Genomic DNA, 21,368 nt, shown 5'->3' on the forward strand with positions numbered 1-21,368 from the left:
TTTTGCGGCTTTTGCACACAACACTGCATGTAACTGTTGTTGTAAGTTAGACTGCGTGAACTTCTTCACATGAGAACAGCTTGTTTTCAACATCCCTAGACTCACATCGCGACCTAAGTCTGTACACTGTGTGCAGAAGCCTTCAAGGTCACCATAACAATGTATGCTGTTATTCGGGCTGATCGGCTCCGCTCTAGACACAACATGCACAAGGCTGCAGCTAACTGAAAATCTAGCGCCTTTAATATTGCACTGCATGCATGATTAGGGCACTTGGAGAAAATTCTTTTAAAAAGAGAGAGAGAGCTTTGATGATCCTGATGTGATTCCCTTCTGCTGAACTTGGAGGAATGAGGTTCCCCATTCAAGCCTGAGACCGTCTATTATTATAAAACCTAGTTCTTAGCAAGGGCGGGTGGAACACAAGGTATTATAGGACCTGTTTCCACTATCATTATAATATGATTTCTCCTTTTGTGTTTTATGAAATTGTAACAATGCTGATTGTATTATTTTTAATCATATGCCTGCTTATGTTAGCAAAAATACTGCATCTTAGAGCACGTCGTTAAAATAAACATTTTAAACTTTTTTGTGTCTCTAATTACTCCTGTTGTGGACTGGTATGAGAATAAAAATGAAAGAGTGTTCTTGATTCCCACCATTCCTGAGAGTAACCTAAGTCGCATGTTCTGAGTTGTTTAATCATTGGTTCCTTTGCTATAGGACGAAGAGCTAATGTGACACTGATGCTAGTCGGTTAGGGGTTCTAGGTACAGAGGTGAGTGTTTTGGTCCACCACAATTCACTGAGGTCCTGGGTCTCTGTGTACAGTTCTATGTATGAGCAGAATCCCTGCAACAGCAGAATATCTTCCACTAGCCCTCCCAGCCTCTCCCACGCTTGTTGAAGTTTATCGCCATTAATTCCTGCGTTCCGTAAAGCTTTTCTATGTCCACAACCTTACTCTGCCTAATCACGCAGGACACCGTGGGCTGCCACCCACCGACAGAGTGAAGCATGCTTGCACTGTAAAAACTCCAATTGGTATTATTGAGCTAGTTACTTAAACAGTACTTTAGGAGGATATCCTTGTGGGAGAGGTGTGGCGCCGCAGCCAGGGCGACTGACGCTGGAATCTGGGGACCACGGTTCGATCCCCGGCTCCGGCGGCAGGTTAGCCCAGCACCATGCGACTCTGGGCAATAGCTCGCTTAATCTTCCCGACGGCCCCCCAGCGCCTAGAGACCCTTACGGGTGATTGTGCGCTTTACAAATGTGGACTTTACTTTACTTTACTTTTATTTTTCCTTGAATATAAAATATTGCTCTTTAGCATTGTCATGATTATCATAACTGACTCCTTGATTTTTGTAGGATAATACTGTATAGATATCGTCCTAAAGTACTGTTTAAGTAACTAGCTCAATAATACCAATTGGGATATTGTTTTGTATATAATTCCTTAAACCCCAATCCCAATAGGTTGATGGGTTCATACTCCTGTTTCTTCATATATGCACTGTAAAAAGAGCACTAATTGAGCAAATATGACGGCCTAGAGCGGCAGCGAAACATTAGCAAACGCCTGAGAGAGACAAACACACAGCCAGTCCTCTGTATGAAGGTTTGTGACACTTTGGCCTTGACAACCATTGTCTTGGTTCATAGCACTGCCTGTACTGACACGCTTCCTGTCAATTATCCGAAACGAACGGCTGCTCCTGCCCTGACAAGGCAGCTTTGTGTTTTCTTGCTGAAGTACAGCATTGTTTTGCTTTGTTTAAATGCCTCCAGCAGGGTTCATCTGTCAGCGTCACTCAGGTATACCTGCATTTAGAACGGTCACCTTGAGGTGCCCTCTGTACAAAGTCCCAACCCCTCCTGATTGCCAAGCATTTGTGAAAATCAAAGCCACTATCTGTTGAGAGTGTAGACATTTCTGTGCTTGCCCTGAACCCTCCTGGACATTTCATGATAGTTTTCACTTTTATCTACAAGAGCACCTACCTTGCACAGCTCAGTGTACTGCCTGCTGGGCTCAGCTAGCCCCTCCTCGGATCTGTGTGGCCCTACGACAGTGGTCTTCAAACTGTTTGATGCAGAGACCCCCCATCAAAAGTTTTTAGGCGGAAGGACCCCCTCTCTAGTTGGAAACGATTATCTTACAATTTTACAATTTGCTTTTAACTCTGCCATGTCGGTACGTCAGGTGCATGCTGGGAAAGACATACATATGCATGTATTACCCTACAAAGACATTCCTTTCTCATTATCACAAAGCAGTATAACAATTTGCTAAATCTTCTGCACTTTTACATAGAACATTGTAATATACAATTAATAGTGTTGTTTATTTAAAATGCCACTGCTTTTAACAACTTAGACGGATGAAACTCTGAATTACGTCTCCTTGCTTTTATCCAGCAATTTAAAGGTCGCACAGCTCTCAGCAGTGCGCACTCCACTCACTGAGCTACCGTACCGTTTAGGTTCAGTGTTTACAAAACATGAGACAAGATTAGGACAATAGGAATAGTAGGGAAAACAGGTAGAAATGTTGGGACCACTTCCTCTGTGAATAGCATGGGAGTCGTCTCTTTAGATCAGAGCCCCCCCCTGTATTTTTGAAAAAGAATCTTGTGATCAAATTTAATTTTGACCTACCAGTGTATAAATAGATTTTCTCAAGGACTAAGAACTGTTTTTTTCAATTAAGAATACTAAAACGGGTTAGGTTTCTGTTCACCATCCAGCAAAGAATACAGGTGTTCTATGTTTTTGTGACTTTGAGGTTTGATTACAGTAATGCTGTATATCTGGGATCCTGCAAATGCCTCGAATAAACTGCAATTAGCACAAAATGCCACAACGTGACTCATACTAAACATTAAAAAACCCAAGTCCTTCTCAAAGTGCCTAAATAAACACCATTGGCTTCAGCTTTTTCAGAGGGTTAACTTGAAATACATATGCTTAGTTCATAATGCATTATATGGCGGTAGACATAGCCCTCTTATCCACAAATCTAGGTTCTATAACCCCAAGTGCCCAGAAAAAGCTTGGTTATTCACGATTCCCAAGTTTCAGAGAACTTTATGGGGAAAGATGGTTTTCAGTGGCTGCAGCAATGCTCTAGAACTGTCTCAACACTGAACCTAAGAGAACACTCTTTGATGGGATGTAGTAGAGAGATAATAAACACCTGGCTTTTCCACTACAAGGCTCCTGTGATTTTATATGACTGGTTAGTGATTTGCAGAAATGGTCTTTAAAGAATGAGTGCCGAGGTACCTACCTGGATTAAGGGCCATATGTATCATTGAAATGCGAATTCGCAAAATAATATGTATGAAGGAAATCCCGATGCAAAATAAGGAATTGCACAATTAGCGATTCCTTATTTTGCGATTGCATTTAAGGAATCACAAATTTTGCGATTCCTTAAATGCAATGTAAGAAGGCAAAAAAATTTGATAAATGGCCTTAAGGAATCGCAAATTACCACCAACTTCTAGTTGGTGGTAAGTTCCGAATTCCTTGAAAAATGCACATTTTTGCATTTTTCAAAGTGCCATGTGACGCACATACATGCCCTTAGGGCATGTATGTGCACCACATGTGCACCTATGCTTATTTCAGGTGTGCAACAGGGTGTCCTTTGGACACCCCCGCACCCTTGAAATTATTCTCAATTTGCGATTAGCAAATTGCGAATCGCAAATTGAGAGAAAATTCCCATTCCTTCCTATGGGCCTCCTGGCCCATAGAAATGAATGGGAAAGTATTCCTTAATTGCGAATTCGCAATTTGCGAATTCGCAATTAAGGAATATCGAGAAATCGCTAAACAATTGCATTTTTCTTGATACATACCATTTTGCAATTCTGAAATAGCGATTTCTTAAAAATAGCTATTACAGAATCGCAAAATGGTTCCTTGATACATATGGCCCTAAGTGCTTTAGAAGTGGCCAAATATAAGTAAATATCATGCAGAAAATCGCTCCTCTAATCACAAAACATTGAATACAAAAAGTAATCCTACGTAAGGATGTGGGGTTTGGTTCAACGTTACACTGAACGTTGGTACCTGTTGCCATCATTTGCTTGGCAGATATATATGCTACTGATAGCATCCAGGGGCCTAAAAAAGGCCCCCGCATGTGAGGGGGCCCTTTCAGTATATCTTGCAGGGGGCCCCCTCACGTTTTGTTACACCACTGTCTATTAACTGGAACAGCTCTCTCCTGTCCTGTGAAATCAAGCCAGGGAGACAGCTAAACACACCTTTCTGCCAGTGTGCGGCTGGCCTGAAAGAAATGTAAATGTGTACAACGAGTTCATCTGCAAATCCTTTACATTTGCAGATTAACTCGTTGTCTACATTTGCATTTATTTCAGGCCAGCAACACACTGGTAGAAAGGCGTGTTTAGCTGTCTGTCTGGCTTCGATTTCCCAGCACAGGAGAGTTCCTGAATAAAACTCCAGGGAAAGCATTTTAAATAAGTATGGGATGTTTTCTTTTATTCAATACACGGAAGGTGCTATAAGTCTTTAGTGCAGTCCAGACACACTAGGGGAATCTCAAAGGTATTCCACAACAAATGACAGCACAGGTGGCTGAGAAGGGCTTAGTTGCAGTGTTATAACACCACGGGTAAATAGCGAATCATCTTTCTTGCTATTGTCACTCTGTTTTTAACCATACCATCTTGACGGGCACACCCAATAAAGCTTTCTTGTTGACGTCAAGTTAGGTATTTTTACAATCACTTGGATTATCTTCCTTTTTTTCACTTCTTTGAGCACTGCAACTAAGCCCTTCTCAGCCACCTGTGCTGTCATTTGTTTAGGTTGAAGGTTCAACCTTTTGGGTCCTATGCTAGCCTCAGTATTTACTGAAGGCAGTGCTGGTTGGACACCAACTCTCTACATTTGAAAATCCCAAATGACGAGCCTCCACTATTGAGTGGGCTGATGGGTACTTTTCACATCTTTTGTATCCCTTTATCTATCCTGTGACTCCAGCCTTGGTTGTGGAATACCTTTGAGATTCCCCTAGTGTGTCTGGACTGCACTAAAGACCTATAGCACCTTCCGTGTATTGAATATGTATAGTTGGGGGACAAGGTGCGGGTAGGTCTATAATAATAATTCCCCTTGGGCCCTACTCTACTCTGGAGTTTTGTGTGATGTTTTCTTTTATCAATTAAGAGCGCGACCCCCTTCCCATGCCTCTACGGTCCCCCTAGGTGGTTTCCTTGTGCCCTCATTCTTCTGCAATTTTAAAAATCCACACCTCCTATAAAATTCCTTTGATGTCTCAAGGTCCATGTGGTCATATGTGTTCCCACTTTCCTAATCCTTACCAACTAATGAGGCTAGACACGAACTAGGTGCTAGACTTCAACTTAATACTCTGCGTGAGTTAGCCACACGCTAGCCCTCGCCTGAACACTAGCTGCCTTCCCTTTCTGGTTCTGGGGACTCTGTTCATGAGTCCCCTGACCTCCGACCCCCGGTCCCGCCTCTAGCTAACTGAGACCTTGATGTCACACCTGGTCAGAGGTGGAGTCAGAGTCCTGGAGACCCAACCCTACTCCTGCCCCCTTTCAAACACAGCCCACCAGGCGTTATGAGTCAGATGTCTTCAATGAGTCTACAAGGTCTGGTCACCACTCTGCCAGAATGAGTGGTCATAGAGGGAGCATCAGCTCTGCGTCCCTTTAATCAGGCGGGACAGTAGTTGCCACATCAGGTTGTGCTGCTATGGTGAAGAGTCATTTGAAGTCCGCACTGTGTTCAGTGATTCAGACGTGTGATGTCTTCTGGGTTATTGATTTCCCAGGGCAGGAAGCTGAGACCCTATTTCCTTTAACCGTGATGACTTGCATGGGTTGAGTGTTGAAGGGGGTGTCCACCTTCTTTTGTTGCTTTTGCTTATCTACAGCACAATCACCTGGTTCAAAAAGTATCTTTTACGCTCGCTGTCTGACATCGGAATGAGCTTTCATAGTCTTTTTCTCCACTTCGTGGCTTGGACCACGTCAGAGCTCACAAGGCACTCAGAGGTCTACTGTGGAAGCTTGGTGCGAAGAATCATCCAAACATAAGAGTGGCGGGACTTTCTCACTTTGAGTGTGGTGTGGTCCGATATGCTCGCAGAACCTGACAGAGAGCGTCGTCCAGCACAAGTCCTTCTGTCGTGGTGAGCCTCAGCTAGGCCTACCAGTGCTAGGGGTTCTCCCTTCTCTGCACAAGACCTCAGACCAATACAATAGAAGTTGGCCCAGAAACTGGAATATAAAACAAAGTGTTTATTAACCTCGTGAGGTAGAACTACATTTACACAACACCCTTCGGTAGTGTATGAAGTAGCACACTGAACAGACGGAACATGGTCTTTTTATACCCGCACAGGGGCTCAGAAGAAGGCGGTACAAGTACAAAAGAGAAGGTTTACATACATAAAAGGTCATATAGAAATGCACAGTCAACAGTAGGGAGGAGCTAGCAGTTTGCTGACTCCGGTAAGAATAACCTAACAATTACAGACTAGAACAAGTGTATGAACAGTTACAGTTTCTTCTGCGCATGTGCAGAGTAGCAGAGCCTAAATATAGTCTGTCTATAAGCAGAGTACAAGAGTAAACGACAGCAAGGAAGGACAGAGCTCATGGCAGACAAGATGGCTGCCAAAAACAAGATGGCTTCAGCTAAATACTAACATTGGTTGCTGCCAAATTACAACAGACAACCCTTTTAGCATTAGCTGAAGACATTCGTTCATTTGGAGTGGAGAAGTGTGGCTCAATGGTTAGAGCGGCAGACCCTGATGCAGAGGTCTAGCCCGGGACCAGGGTTCAATTCCCCGCCTCTGCGGGTCTTGGGCTCAAAAATTTCCACGGACCTGATAATTCTCGCCTCGGTGCCTATTCCAATCATGGAGTCCCACTCTGCAACTCTGGGCAATACCTTGCTTAATCACCACAACGGCCCCCACAACGCTACGGATGCCTGGCCTCCACCTTGGGGGTGCCCAGGAGTGGACACCTCACAGGGAAAGCCAGGATGGATTCCACAGCGGTATTCGTACAAGCGCCTTGCGACCCTTGCGGGTGAGTAGTGCGCTATACAAGTATCAATTTACATTTTACATTTAGGATAGTCTGAATATGCATCCTGTACGTTTATTAGCATTATTTCAGTAATTTCCTTAATCAGCATGTGTTGGGCTTTTATTTCTGCAACATTTCGCTTAGCAGGTGTACAGGCAATGATGCAGATGGAGCAAAGCATTGGACCACATTGTATACATACACAGCATGTAAATAGTATCACTAGTATTACACATAGGATGGTCAATAGCTTCCAGCCCCAGGTAACAATCAATGTCCAAAACCAACTGGCAAAAGTCCTGGTGCCAGTCTCTGGGTGAATTTCAGCAGCAATCTTATGCAGTTTAGAGATTGCATCAAAGACTGAAGGAGAGTGATCCAGAATGTAGACGCAGCAACTACTACTGATGATGTGACATGCACCACCTCGATCAGCCAAAACGACATCTAAAACCTTACGATTTTGCAGTGCTACAATCCTCGCAATTCGTAGCTCTTCTGTAATGTTCCCAAGTGCCATAGCTGTCTGATTGGTAACAGCTTCCACAACAGGAGTCAATCGTCTTATCTTTCTGCTGTTTAATGCAGAACCCACAAAGAAAAACAAGCCCAAATAGAAATCAAAGTATTGTTGCAAGGTGGTGTCAGTCTGGTCCACTACATCAGTGCTTATTGTCCTCATATATCTGTTCTTTGAAATATCATTGTACAGTTTGAAATCCTTGTGATATGATGCAGGCGCCAGAAACACAGGGGGCAACAGAAAGGGCACATAGCATACGCCATACCATCCAACAGGTAGTTGGTAATATCCCTTATTACCACAAACAAAGTAGGTATTATGTGAGGATATGAAACTGCGGTTATTGGCACCTTCAATGGTCAGAACCACAGTACACTCACTTCTTCCTACTGGAATTCTCCAAATACTGCTTATACACAAGTCTGCTTTAGCTCTTGTAACAGAAATCACAAATGGTCCATTGTTCTTAATAGTTCTCATATTTGGGAAAACATATGGCGTAGAAATATTTTCAGGTCGATACTCCTCCCATTCCCATTTAGTCCCTTCAGCTCGAGGATAACCTTCTTCATCTGGATAACACTATTTAATGAGATGATAATTAATCCGCCCTACTGTCATCCTTGATTGTTAGCCTTTTCATAAGCAAACAAAAGCGAAAACCAGGCTTGGCAAGAACCATTGTGAGAGAAAGGAAGAGGAATAAAGGTGTTCCTCCCTTCTTCTGGTGAGCAGGTATCATCCCACACATCCAAAAGTTAGTAGTATTTGTGACATTGTGCGTGTGATGTAACATCTGAATAAACGTGTTCTTCAGGTAGGATTGTCGATGCTTTTGCTCATGGTATGAAAGTGTAAAGTAATGATGTTCAGCTGGTACTGAGGTACTGGGTTTTTAAGAACCGGTACAGAACCGGTAACCCAGCGGTGCCAGGGGATCAACACACCAGAGACCTCGGGTTCTCCTGAGTCAGACCGACAGAAACTTCAGAGTCTTTCAGGTGAAGTCAAAGATTAGTTTATTGGCTGCAACCAAGGTGACAGGGTCCTAGAAGTACGATGCCAGTATATTCAGGAGACTGCACACTTTCACAAAGTTAGGCTTCTCTTCTTATACACAATATTCACCCTTTGGCAAAACATTCCTTGGATTCGTGGTATTTCATTTATGGTTACTGATTACAAAAGGAAAGTAGAGTCATGATGACATGTACATATTTCACGTTGTGCTGCCCATAACAAATCATCCGGCAAGGCCCAACATTTCATCAGATATCGATGGATCCTTAATAAAAGTGGTCACCTCCCCATCATAAAGTAAGTGAAGGAAAGGAGCGAAGAGAGATGTGAGCGAGATATGGCAGGTGTGCGCGCTGAAATGGTTTTATGGCTGGTTGAGCCTAGATGCTATCTTGCTCGGCCACTGGGAGGGAACTGACCTAACGAGTTCGGCCTGGGGCAATGGTTCTAACTTGTACTGGGGTCAGGGAGAAGTCGATTAAGGAGTATGTGTCCTTGTGGAATCAAATTCGACTGGATTAAGGCCTATGTAGAGGGCAACATGCAACTAAGGGTTCAGAAGGTAAATGACGATTTCGAGGTGAAATCGTCACTCGAATATGCCGAAAATACATGTACTTGATGTACTCATCATTATCGGTCTTTTGATACCAAATTCGTCCTATTTCGACGAAGTTTTTATTCTCGAGTTCGTTACTATAATATGAATCCAGAATTTTCAGAACCACAGACCCTCCTTTTGCCCTTACATAGGCAATTAATCTATCCTCATGTTAATCTGAGTCCAGATCTATATACCTAAAGTCATTGAGATGTTGCTGCAACATCATTCTAGTGCTGAGCTCATGTCTTGACACAGGCTTCCTTACACATGATGTAGCACAGAGGCCACATATTGCAGGAGCACACTGTATGCATAGACAGAACAGGAAAAGAATGGCTAGGACCATCCCAATGACCATCAGAATTTTCCATCCCCAGCCAGATATCAGTCCCCAGAACCATCCCATTAATGACCAATCTCCTTTATCCACATGAACAGATTCGGAAATCTTATGTAGTTTGGAGATGGCCCCGTACACTGTTGGAGCATTATCTGGAATAAAAATGCAACAACTGGACTGGATCAATTTGCATACTCCACCTCGGTCCGCCAGTATCATATCCAAAGCGACCCGGTTTTGAAGGGTCATCAGTCGATCCGACTGGAGCTCAGCAGTCAAGTTACTAAGGGCACCAGCAGTTTCGATCACGGTGGATTCAACTACCCTTGTCAATTGCCTTATGTTTCTGCTGTTAATCATGGCTCCCCAGAACGGCAGAACACCCATTGCAAAGTCACCGAATTCTTGACCTGCAGTGTCTTCTTTACTCAAAACACCTCTAACTACCCTTGTCCGATGGTAATCCGCCGCTGCTGTGTAGGTGGGAGGTAACAGGAATGAAACAAAACATGAGCCCGAGAAGTCAGGGGGCAACCATGTATAGGCTCTATCATGGCAGATGAAATAAGTACCCTTAGCGGCTAAAAAGGCAGGGGAAGTCTGGGATCCAAAAACGTACGTTTCTGTACAGACGCTCTTCCCGAGCTGAGCTCTGGGATTCTTACCAATGCCCTGCAGACATAGGTGACCTTGATGGGGTACGATCCAGATAGGGGACGGTCTCTTGGCTTGCTGTTTCTCACTTACTGTAGTGCCATATCCGGTCACATTCCAACCTACATATGCGAGTATCTCATCATCCGGGGTATCTTCGTAAGAAGTTACTTCCTTGATCATGTCAACTATACCCTTGACTAAAGCGCTAGTCTTGAGGTTGTCTTTTACAGAACGTAGGGGTTGGATTTCTCGTGCATATATGAACATAGTCCTATATGCCCATACTGACCCATTGCGACTAAATGGCAGGACCAAATAGGGGATACCTCTATCCGTGGTGTGGGGCATAAGACCACACACCCAACAGTTGGTTGTGTTCATTTCAAGTTGGTGTTGGTGTAATAGCTGAACGAAGGAGTTATTAATGAACTCTAATCTCCTATTTGATTCATGGTCAGGCAAAAAGTGGAAAGAATGAGAGGAAACAGTAGGGGGAGGTATGGGTGATGTAGTAGGCGTGAATGTCACATGAAAAGAGAATAAAACATAGCTTATCAAAAAGACCATTACGCTAAATAGCATAAAAATACACATTATTATAAAAATTCTCTTCCTCATTGCTTTCCAAAGTCTCTGTTTAAAGTTCATTTGTTTGGCAGTTCTCTCCACATCAGGAAACTCCATCCTCTCTAAGGTGCTGCCCGCGGCGGTAGGTTGTTTCTGCTAAAGGATGCTTCCGTCAGTCTAGGGTGGCTCCCTTGGACCAACTGGAACTGGCGACCTATTGTTGTCAGCTGCACCCAAAAGTCTTTAATCAACCGCGACCCTAGCAGCGGAACCCGGATGGCGGTTCGGAAAAAACAAAAATAAGCAAGTTACCTAGATGGGAGAATCTGCACTTTCAAAAATAGCATTTGGGGAAAAAAACACATTTTACATTAGTCCTAATTTTTCTCTCGAATCATAAAATAAATCACTTTTATTCTAGTCTCTTTTTCTTGGTCGCAAATTATAGCGTCTTTTCCCGGGTACTGTCTGGTCCGGAAATAGTAGCTCAGGTTCCACAGAGTCCAATTGTTCTGATGGCGGCGTAGTTTCTTGAAAAATGTTCCCACTCTTACAATCACGTTTAGTTTCGTCTACACGTTCATCAGTTGTGCGCTTTGAGTCAGTGCCTCCTTGTCGGACCCATTGGTCATGTGGCAGAGGGAAGGGTATTTTCTTACAATGGATCCCGTGGACCCAATTGGCTTTCCCCTCCACTTTAACAGTTGACCTTGTAGACAGGAGGACGAGGTGAGGCCCGGTCCATCTGGGCTGGTCGTTTCTTGTCCTTTGGAAGTTCTTGACCAGAACCCAGGAACCAGGGTCAATGGAGTGACCCGGTGTCTCAGAGACCGGAGGCAAGGTGTTGTGGACCTGTTGATATAAAACACGCAATTTAGCCGTCAATTCATACAAATAGTCAAGCAAAATTGGGTGTTGCAGCTCGCTAAACTTCGTGGGCCTAGGCACTCCCCATATGTTGGCTGGCCGACCAAAGATTATCTCATAGGGGCAGAGTTTCATTCGCGAATGCACAGTCATTCTGGTGGATAGGAGTGCTAAGGGTAGAGCGTCAGGCCATTTAAGACCTGTGCTCGCTTGGATTTTGGCCAATTTAAGTTTAAGCGTGCCATTGTAACATTCCACTAATCCAGCTGATTGGGGGTGATTTGCAGCGTGGAACTTCTGCCTAATGCCTAACCCTTCACACACTCTTTTCAGCACACAACCCACAAATTCACTTCCGTTGTCCGACCAGACCATTCTAGGCATTCCGAACCTGGGGAAGAACTCTTTCACAAGGGCTTTCGCTGTGGACAAGGCAGTATTGTCTCTTAGGGAATAGGCTTCTACCCATCTTGAGAAGGCACAAACAACCACGAGCACATATTTTAAGTTGTTGCACCTCTCCATGTGTATGAAATCTAGCTGCAAAACCTCGAACGGATACGTAGGAGGTGAAAAATGACCAGCTGGAGTTGGGGTTCCCCTACCAGGATTGTGCTTCAGACATACCATGCAATTCTTGACAACATTCTCTGCACACTTGGGAATCCCTGAATTCTTCCACACTGGGGCCAACAACTCGCAAATCCCTTTCGCGCTGATATGGGCCATCCCATGAGCCATTGTAACCACTGCAGGCACATATGCATCGGGTAACAACCATCTCTGTTGCTCTGTCGACTCGATCCAACAACCATTTGCGTCCATTCTCCCTGTACTTTCTTTCCACATGCTTAACTCTTTCTCCGTGGCCTCAGCCTGGATGGACTTCACACTTTCTAACGTGTCTTCGCATATTCCAACATCACCAGTCCATCTTTCTGGGCTCGCAACATACATTCGGCTCATCATATTCCTTGCAGTATCCTTTGCAGTTTCGTCAGCAAATGCATTTCCACGACCCACATCATCAATCACTTTCTTGTGTGCACTACATTTTACGATCGCTACTTTCAGGGGCAACGTCAGTGATTCAAGAAGCTCATTCACCAACTGACCATGCTGAATCTTAGCTCCATGCGAAGTCAGGAACCCACGTTCTTTCCACAATCGTCCAAAACTGTGAGCCACTCCAAAAGCATACTGACTGTCGGTATAGACAGTCACTTTCATTCCTTTGGATAACACACATGCTCTCGTTAATGCCACGAGTTCAGCGGCTTGAGCTGAACCATGTGGTATTCACGCGGTTTCAACGATTGTGCGCAAAGTTGTGACAGCATATGCTGTAGTCACGTTACCATTTGGGAGTTTAAAGCATGAACCATCCACCCATAATGTACCATCACATTCAGCAAGAGGAGTGTCGAATAAATCAACTCTCCCTTTCGTCTCTTCCTCCGTTCTGAGGAAGCAATCGTGCTGTTCTGAATCATCCGATTCCTCAGCAATTGGTAACAATGTGGCTATGTTCAGGGTGCTGCACCTTTTGATGTGCACATGGCTCGCTAGTAGCGTCAATTCATAACTGGACAGTCGAGCACTAGTTAGGTGCTGTGTCTTGGTCCTATTTAACAACGTGTCTACTGCATGCGGGACCATCACGATTAGTGTATTATTCATTACTAGACCTGCAGACTGTCGAATAGAAACAGCTGCTGCTGCTGTGGCCCTTAGACAACTTGGCAATGCTCGTGCTACCGGATCTAAAGTTGACGAAAAATAGGCGCATGGCCGCTGTCTATCCCCGTATAACTGAGTCAGCACGGACAATGCACAACCCTCCTTCTCGTGGACATATAATGTGAAAGGCTTACTGTAGTTGGGGTTACCTAACACAGGGGCTGAACATAATGCTGTGCGTAATTCGAGAAAACTTTTCTGACACTCATCAGACCAAGGAATGGGATTGGGTGTATTCGTACACGTTAATGCCAATAAGGGTTTGGCTAATAACGAAAAATTTGGAATCCACTGTCTACAGTACGATGTAATGCCCAAGAAAGCGCGTACTTCTCTCTGCGTTCTTGGCACATTCAATTTGGCTATTGCCTGAATCCTTTCTGGGGTCAGTTTCCTTCCCTCCTTCGATAAGAGATGACCTAAGTAGGTCACTTCTTGTCGGCAATATTGGAGCTTGGAAAGTGACACCTTGTGATGTAGATCACATAGATGACGCAGTAATTCCAACGTAGCCATTTTACATATTTTCTCAGTATCCGCAGCTATGAGCAAATCGTCCACGTACTGTACGAGAGTGGAACCTTTGGGCAAAACCATTGCGTCGAGCTGACTTTTCAGAGCTTGACTGTATATTGAGGGGCTTTCACAGTAGCCTTGAGGAGCGCGTTTAAAACGGAAGCTGCGACCACCTAAACTAAAGGAAAAAATATCCCTGCTTTCCTCGGCAATCGGGATACTGAAGAAAGCATTCTTCAGGTCAATCACCGAAAACCAGGATGCGGATGCTGGAATCATAGTCAATAATGTTGTGATGTCAGGGACAACTGGGAATTGTGGCACCACTATCTTATTTACTTCTCTAAGATCAATCACGAATCTATACACAGGTGGCTGAGAAGGGTCAGTTCGTTTTAAAACAGGCAGAACAGGACTATTGCAAATATTTCCTCGTGTTTCTTCAATTACGTCTTTCTCAATCAACTCGTAAACAATCGCTAGCAAAGCTTTTTCGCCCTCATTGGATATTCTGTATTGGGGAATTCGTGGCATTTTGACATTCGACTTTAATGTTACAACATATGGTGGAATTTCTAAGAGACCTACATCATTCGGACCAGTAGCCCAAAGAATATCTGGTAGAAGTGCCAATTCTGCTGGAAGCGTATTTCTCGACAAATACATGGGAGAAACCACTTTCTTACCTAAAGTCAGTTGTACTCCTGAAGGAGAACAGTACAGGGTCGCATACAATCTTTTTAGCAAATCTAATCCTAGTAAATTTTCACCACAACCTGTTGTCAAAATAAGGGGTGCTTCGAATTCACAAGGACCAACAGAAAGAGATAAAGGGTCAGAAATCGGATTTCTAACCGGGGCGCCAGAAAAACCTACGGAAACATTCATTTCGCCAGACAAAGGTGCGCCAGGGAGTTTGGAGTGCATAATAGAACTCTTTGTAGCACCAGTATCCAACAGAAAAGGTTCTGACACACCCGATGTAATCACCTCAACGTAAGGTCCACTCTGATCTACTGGAACTGAAACAACTCCCTCTCCTTGTCTAAGGCTGGCCTAGCAATCATTATTCTCCCACTGCTCATTTTCTATGTAATATTCATCAACGTAGTATTGAGCTGTCCTGTCAGATACGTTATTTTGCTGATCAAACCTGTTCATAGAGTTTTGTGGTGGAAGGGAACGTGCGTCCTGAGGGGCGTTTCCACGCCCTCTGCCTCTAGGCGCTTGCTGACTTCCACGACCTCTTACACCAGAAAATCCATTTGTACGTTGCGGTAGAGCAGGACAGTCATATTTGTAATGACCCTCTTGTTTGCAATATACACACTGGTTGGGACCTACGCGGTTTTGAGTGTAATCGAATCTCTGCAAGTTTCTCTGAGGCTGCTGAAAAGTGTTCTGGTAGTTATTTGGACCATTATTATTTTTATTACCACCACCACCACGTGGAGGGTATGCTTGCTGTAGCAAAACCTTCTTTTTGAGTTCTCTAGTTTTCTTCTCTACTTTATCTTTCTCATCCTTGTCTCTATTCTCGTAGTACTGTGCGGTAGCTAATATCTGGGCTGAAGATGAGACTGCCCAAGAACTTTCCGAATCTTTTAATTTCCTACACAAGTCTGGAAGTAGGTTGTGCACAAATTTATCGACAAACAATCTCTGACCACCTTCTGTGGTCATATCTTGACCGCTGTGGTCAATGAATGTTTCTTCAAATCTGGTGAAGAAATCTGAAACAGTTTCTTCTTTCTTTTGCTTGCATGCAGATAACTTATCCCAATTTACACGTATCGCAGGCATTATTGTTTTCATGTAATCTACTATTCTACCAGGTAGTTCCGCTATCAGAGGCTCAGGCTTGGCACCACCAACTTGTCGTGCATCTGCAGCAGTAATATTAGCCCACGTGTCACCTAATTCCTGGTCATGATCTACATGGCGAATTTTTCCCCATAAGGGCTGTGGAACAACGTTCCCGAATAACATATCGATATCGGCCAAATTCATTATACATGACCCAGCAGTTTGCGACAATTCTTTATAGTACCCTGCAGGATTTTTACGCGGATCTGGTAGTGTTTGTTTGAGTGCTAAAACTTCAGCTCGCTTTCATGGGACATGTACCCATACGCGGTGAAAGTGGGGCAGGACAGGTGGGACAGCTGTCGCGTCACCCTCTCTCCATTGTGGGGGAACTTCTCTCATAGGGTATTGTCGTGCCTTTTTCCTACTAGATGTACTGGATTCGGATGGTGACCCAGAACTGCTTCCCTTACTTCGATATGATAATAGCATTTCAACTGCTTTTTCCACATCGGGACCTACAATCATACCCAGACTAAAGTGAAACCTTATACGACACATCTCTTGTGGGAGGCAATCCTGATCATTATCTTCTAAATCTTCGCAAAGAAAAACACACATCTGTTCGAACACATATCTCTGTGTCGCTGTTTCCCATTGAGGAAAAACTTCCATGACAGACTGTAAATCATATTTTGCAGTGTCCAAGACCCATTTCCGAGCTAAACTATTCAGGGAATCTCTCTCTTGATAATCAGGCAGTTGACTTCGCAACTGTCTTCTTCCTATGTTAGGGGTCGTAGCAGGCGACCCAAAAAGGGGTAAAAGAAGATTAGTAACGGTGCTGGCCATTTTCTGCCGAAGGGAAGGTGAAACGGAAGAACAAACAGATGAAAAGACGGGATGAGATAAGGCGGGGGTAGAGATGGCAGAAGAGGTATGAGGAATGATAGATGTGGTACTAGGCAAGATCATAGAAGGGGCATTAGGAGATGTAGAAAGTACTGTAGGCAGAATCGTAGAAAACACAGGAGAAGCAGAAATTGTCGGTGGGCCTGGAGGAGGCTGCACCGAAGAAGTAGGAGCCAGCTGAAGAACAGCTGGTGAGTGCTGTGGAAGAGCCAGAGGCGCAGTTTGTGCAACTAAAGGTTGCGGGGGTGCTGTAGCATTCTGCGCATAGGGGGGTGGCGAAGTTAATAATTGCGACATTAATTGGTCTTTGTCACGCTCTTTTGCTGTCTCTTGCTGAAGAGACGGCAAAACTGGATAACACTTATCTATTGCCATTTTACGTTGCCTGTGCAACTGTTCATTTATCTGCTCTTCCTCATTATCTTTAAACTGCACGGCAGCTTGCATTATTGAAAGTCCCCCTTCTCTCTTATTTTTCTTAGCTAATTTAATTTCTTTTTGTTTGGCTTCTTTGCGCCATATGCGGAAAGAGTCAAACATCGCCGGCCGGGCTTTCTTTTTGAAGAGTTTAACTTCAAGGTTGTCTAAGATTTCAGAATCAAAGCTACCATATTAGGGCCATTTTAAAACACCATCTTTCCTAGTGTATTTAATCCATACCTCGTTGTAAACAATGGGGCCTACCCCATGTTTAACGTACAGCTCGTAAGTCGGAGTTCCAACTGGAGGAACCGGACATGAGTCCTCCAATCGGGAGTCCCTATTATTATTACCAAGACAAAACCACTTCCCGAGTCTAAGACCAGGCATCCTTGCTCTCTAGTCTAGTTCCAAACTTCAAAGGATTTATCGATTACGATATTTCTCGTGAAAACACGAGTCCTTCGGTTATGGTGCTTGCAAGAACCAATAAAAACCTTTATGTATCTCTAAGATACCACAAAGTAAGTCCAACTAAGGACTGGGAGACGCTCCACTTATACTTAACTGAAAAATATCGATGGCTTCACCAGAAGACTCGTCTCAGCGTTTCGCTCTCCCGAAAATTTCAAGGGTCCAACATCAGGGCGATAGCCAGGGCAGCAGACCTTGTAGCCGTCGGGAAGTGGGGAACCTCGCAGTAAAGACCTTCGGACCACGTCGACATGCAGGGGTCGATGGGGTGGTGGGCACTCCTCCGGAATTTTCACACGAAGCTCCTCACGATCTTCAGGCTGATTGGTACCACTGGAATCGCCCCAAACGCTGGGCGCCAAATGAGGTACTGGGTTTTTAAGAACCGGTACAGAACCGGTAACCCAGCGGTGCCAGGGGATCAACACACCAGAGACCTCGGGTTCTCCTGAGTCAGACCGACAGAAACTTCAGAGTCTTTCAGGTGAAGTCAAAGATTAGTTTATTGGCTGCAACCAAGGTGACAGGGTCCTAGAAGTACGATGCCAGTATATTCAGGAGACTGCACACTTTCACAAAGTTAGGCTTCTCTTCTTATACACAATATTCACCCTTTGGCAAAACATTCCTTGGATTCGTGGTATTTCATTTATGGTTACTGATTACAAAAGGAAAGTAGAGTCATGATGACATGTACATATTTCACGTCGTGCTGCCCATAACAAATCATCCGGCAAGGCCCAACATTTCATCAGATATCGATGGATCCCTAATAAAAGTGGTCACCTCCCCATCATAAAGTAAGTGAAGGAAAGGAGCGAAGAGAGATGTGAGCGAGATATGGCAGGTGTGCGCGCTGAAATGGTTTTATGGCTGGTTGAGCCTAGATGCTATCTTGCTCGGCCACTGGGAGGGAACTGACCTAACGAGTTCGGCCTGGGGCAATGGTTCTAACTTGTACTGGGGTCAGGGAGAAGTCGATTAAGGAGTATGTGTCCTTGTGGAATCAAATTCGACTGGATTAAGGCCTATGTAGAGGGCAACATGCAACTAAGGGTTCAGAAGGTAAATGACGATTTCGAGGTGAAATCGTCACTCGAATATGCCGAAAATACATGTACTTGATGTACTCATCATTATCGGTCTTTTGATACCAAATTCGTCCTATTTCGACGAAGTTTTTATTCTCGAGTTCGTTACTATAATATGAATCCAGAATTTTCAGAACCACAGTACTGGGGTAGTGGCGATCAGCAGTTGCCGGGCAGGAACCACTTTTTCAACAAACCAGGTTGTCATTGATACAACTCCCATAGCAACAACAAATCCTACAGCACAAATGGTCTTTTTAACAGTTGATCTCCCTGCAGACATGATCACTTCGTTGTTGAATCAATCGTTGGAACTCTAAAGTCCTGGGCAGCCATTGTTTTCTTCACCAAGGGTCAAGACGGGTGTCACTATGTAGGACTGATCCCACCCCACTTGCCACTTCAGCTCCGTTTCACAAACCCAGGACGGTAGCTCAACCAGTCTTTTTCAACAATGCAGACTCTTTCTTTGGTCTCAGTTGATACCGGGATACTCCAGGGATCGTGTGGTCCAGGAAGACTTCCTCAGATTCTACAGGTGATATGGCGTGGCCTTTCTCTGCAACCAGAATCTCTTGATGTCAGCACAGCAGGTTCCACCAAAGTAGGCGACACTTGCTTACAGTGAGTGCTGTGGATCCAGTTCTTCCTGTTCGTCACTCGAACCACTGTCCTCGTAGCTAGGAGCACCTGTTCCTGTCCTCGCCACCTGGGCTCCAGGCTGTTCGACCTCTCGAAGACCTTGACCATTCCGTGGTCGCCGGGTCGGAGTTCATGGGCCTCACCTGTAGACCTGTCAGGAAGAGCTTCTCGAACCTGTTGATGAATAGGGATCAAACTGTCAGTCAACTGTGCTAAATAGTCACTCATCAGAATACATGGTACATCATGTATGGGGCGTGGCTTAGGAACTCCCCAAATGTTCATCGGTCTCCCAAATACCACCTCATATGGTGTAAGCCCAGATCGTGAATGTGGCACTGATCTAATGGACAACAATGCCAAGGCAACACAACAGGCCATTTCAAAGACGTGGAAGCCAGTATTTCCGCTACTTTCAATTTCAAAGTAGCGTTATACCTTTCCACTAGCCCTGCTGATTGTGGGTGGAAGACTGCATGGAACTTCTGTTTGATCCTTAATCCTTTCAGGACATACTCAACAACTTGCCCAATAAAATGAGGTCCGTTGTCACTGCACAAAATTTGCAAATACCAAATCTAGGAAAGAATTCCTTTAAAAGCACCTTTGCTGTGGTGAGAGCTGTATTATCCATTGTAGGGTATGCCTCTATCCATTTACTAAAGGCCCATACCACAACTAGAACATACTTCAAGTTATTGCAACGTTCAGCTTAGATGTAATCCATTTGCAAAACTTCAAAAGGTGTGGTTGGTGTAGCAAACCTTCTTGTAGGAGTCTGTGTCCCTTTACCAGGATTGTACTGCCAAGCGATCAAACAGGACTGTACTATCCTTTTAGCTGTGCTGGCAATTTCTGGATGCTCCAAAACTTGTGTGAGCAATTTCGTTATTGCTAAAGCTCCAACATGTGCAGGCCCATGTGCCAGCTGAACCATAGGCTGCAAATAGGCTATAGGCAGTTTCCACTTATCCATCTCTTTATTGCGCCAACAGTCCTCATCATCCAACATTCCCTCTTTAGACCATTGCTCAAGCTCCTCCACAGAAGCAGGTAAAAAAAACTTTATTTGCATAGTTACTTAAAACCATTGCAATACATACAAAAAATAAAAGCATGTTTAAAATGATCGGGCTCCCTCATTAGGGTCGTAGCGTAAGTGGTTAAACCACTTCTGTGTCATTACAGTTATAGCATCCCAGCTAATTGTGCCTTTGCGACCTTGAGGGAAAATGTGATCCATTGTCACAGTTAATCGGCCATATAATAAGATTATCCCCATAAACAGATGCCCTGCACCTTATAGGTCAATTTGGCATTTTTGCCCGAGCTGCTTCAAGGAATTTGACTAGCCTTGTGTTCAATTGTGGCGATGAGGGATCAAAGCATGCCAAAACTGCTTGTCTCCTCGACCTGATCCCTCTTTGATTAAGGGGAATTTTTAGCAGCTGCCTCCATTCTTGACACATCTCCGTGCAAGTGCAGATGATATGTGTGATGTTGCCCTGATCCTTTTTGCAGAGGCTGCATAGATTAAAAGCCTGCACCCTTTTCCAGGGAGGGAGCTGCAGCGTAGTTGGTAAGACTCCTAGCCGGAACTTTAAGAATGTTAATTTCAGTATTTTTGAGTATCCCAAGTTGAAGTAGCGATGAGGGGCTAGGGATTTATATGTGGCCAAAGTCATCCAGGCGTGCGCTCTGGCAGGAAAGGTCGCCATATCCTCTAGCATAGAGTGTATCTGCAGCGTCTTCCACACTGTTTTTTAAACGCTGAATGGAGGCAGTGTGTATCCCATAGAGGGGAAAGGCCTGTGGTTGTCAGAGCCTCCTGGAGATATTGAGCTGCGGTTGAGTTCTGCCTCTGTTGGATTTCTTGCCAGAGAAGATGGTTTAGTGTGTTGTGGTTGGCTGACCTGATCTTGTGCCAGCAGTTGATGAAACTTCCATAGCTGGCCCAGGTTTGCTTTATGAGATCGAACTCCAATCTAATTTGTGCCGGTGAGGTGTAGGTCGGGAGGCTGAATATTGATCTATATGCTTTGGCAAGTGTTTTATCCAGGAGGGTGCT

The sequence above is a fragment of the Lissotriton helveticus genome, chromosome 10 (genome assembly GCF_964261635.1).
Source record: "Lissotriton helveticus chromosome 10, aLisHel1.1, whole genome shotgun sequence".
Taxonomy (NCBI): Eukaryota; Metazoa; Chordata; class Amphibia; order Caudata; family Salamandridae; genus Lissotriton; species Lissotriton helveticus.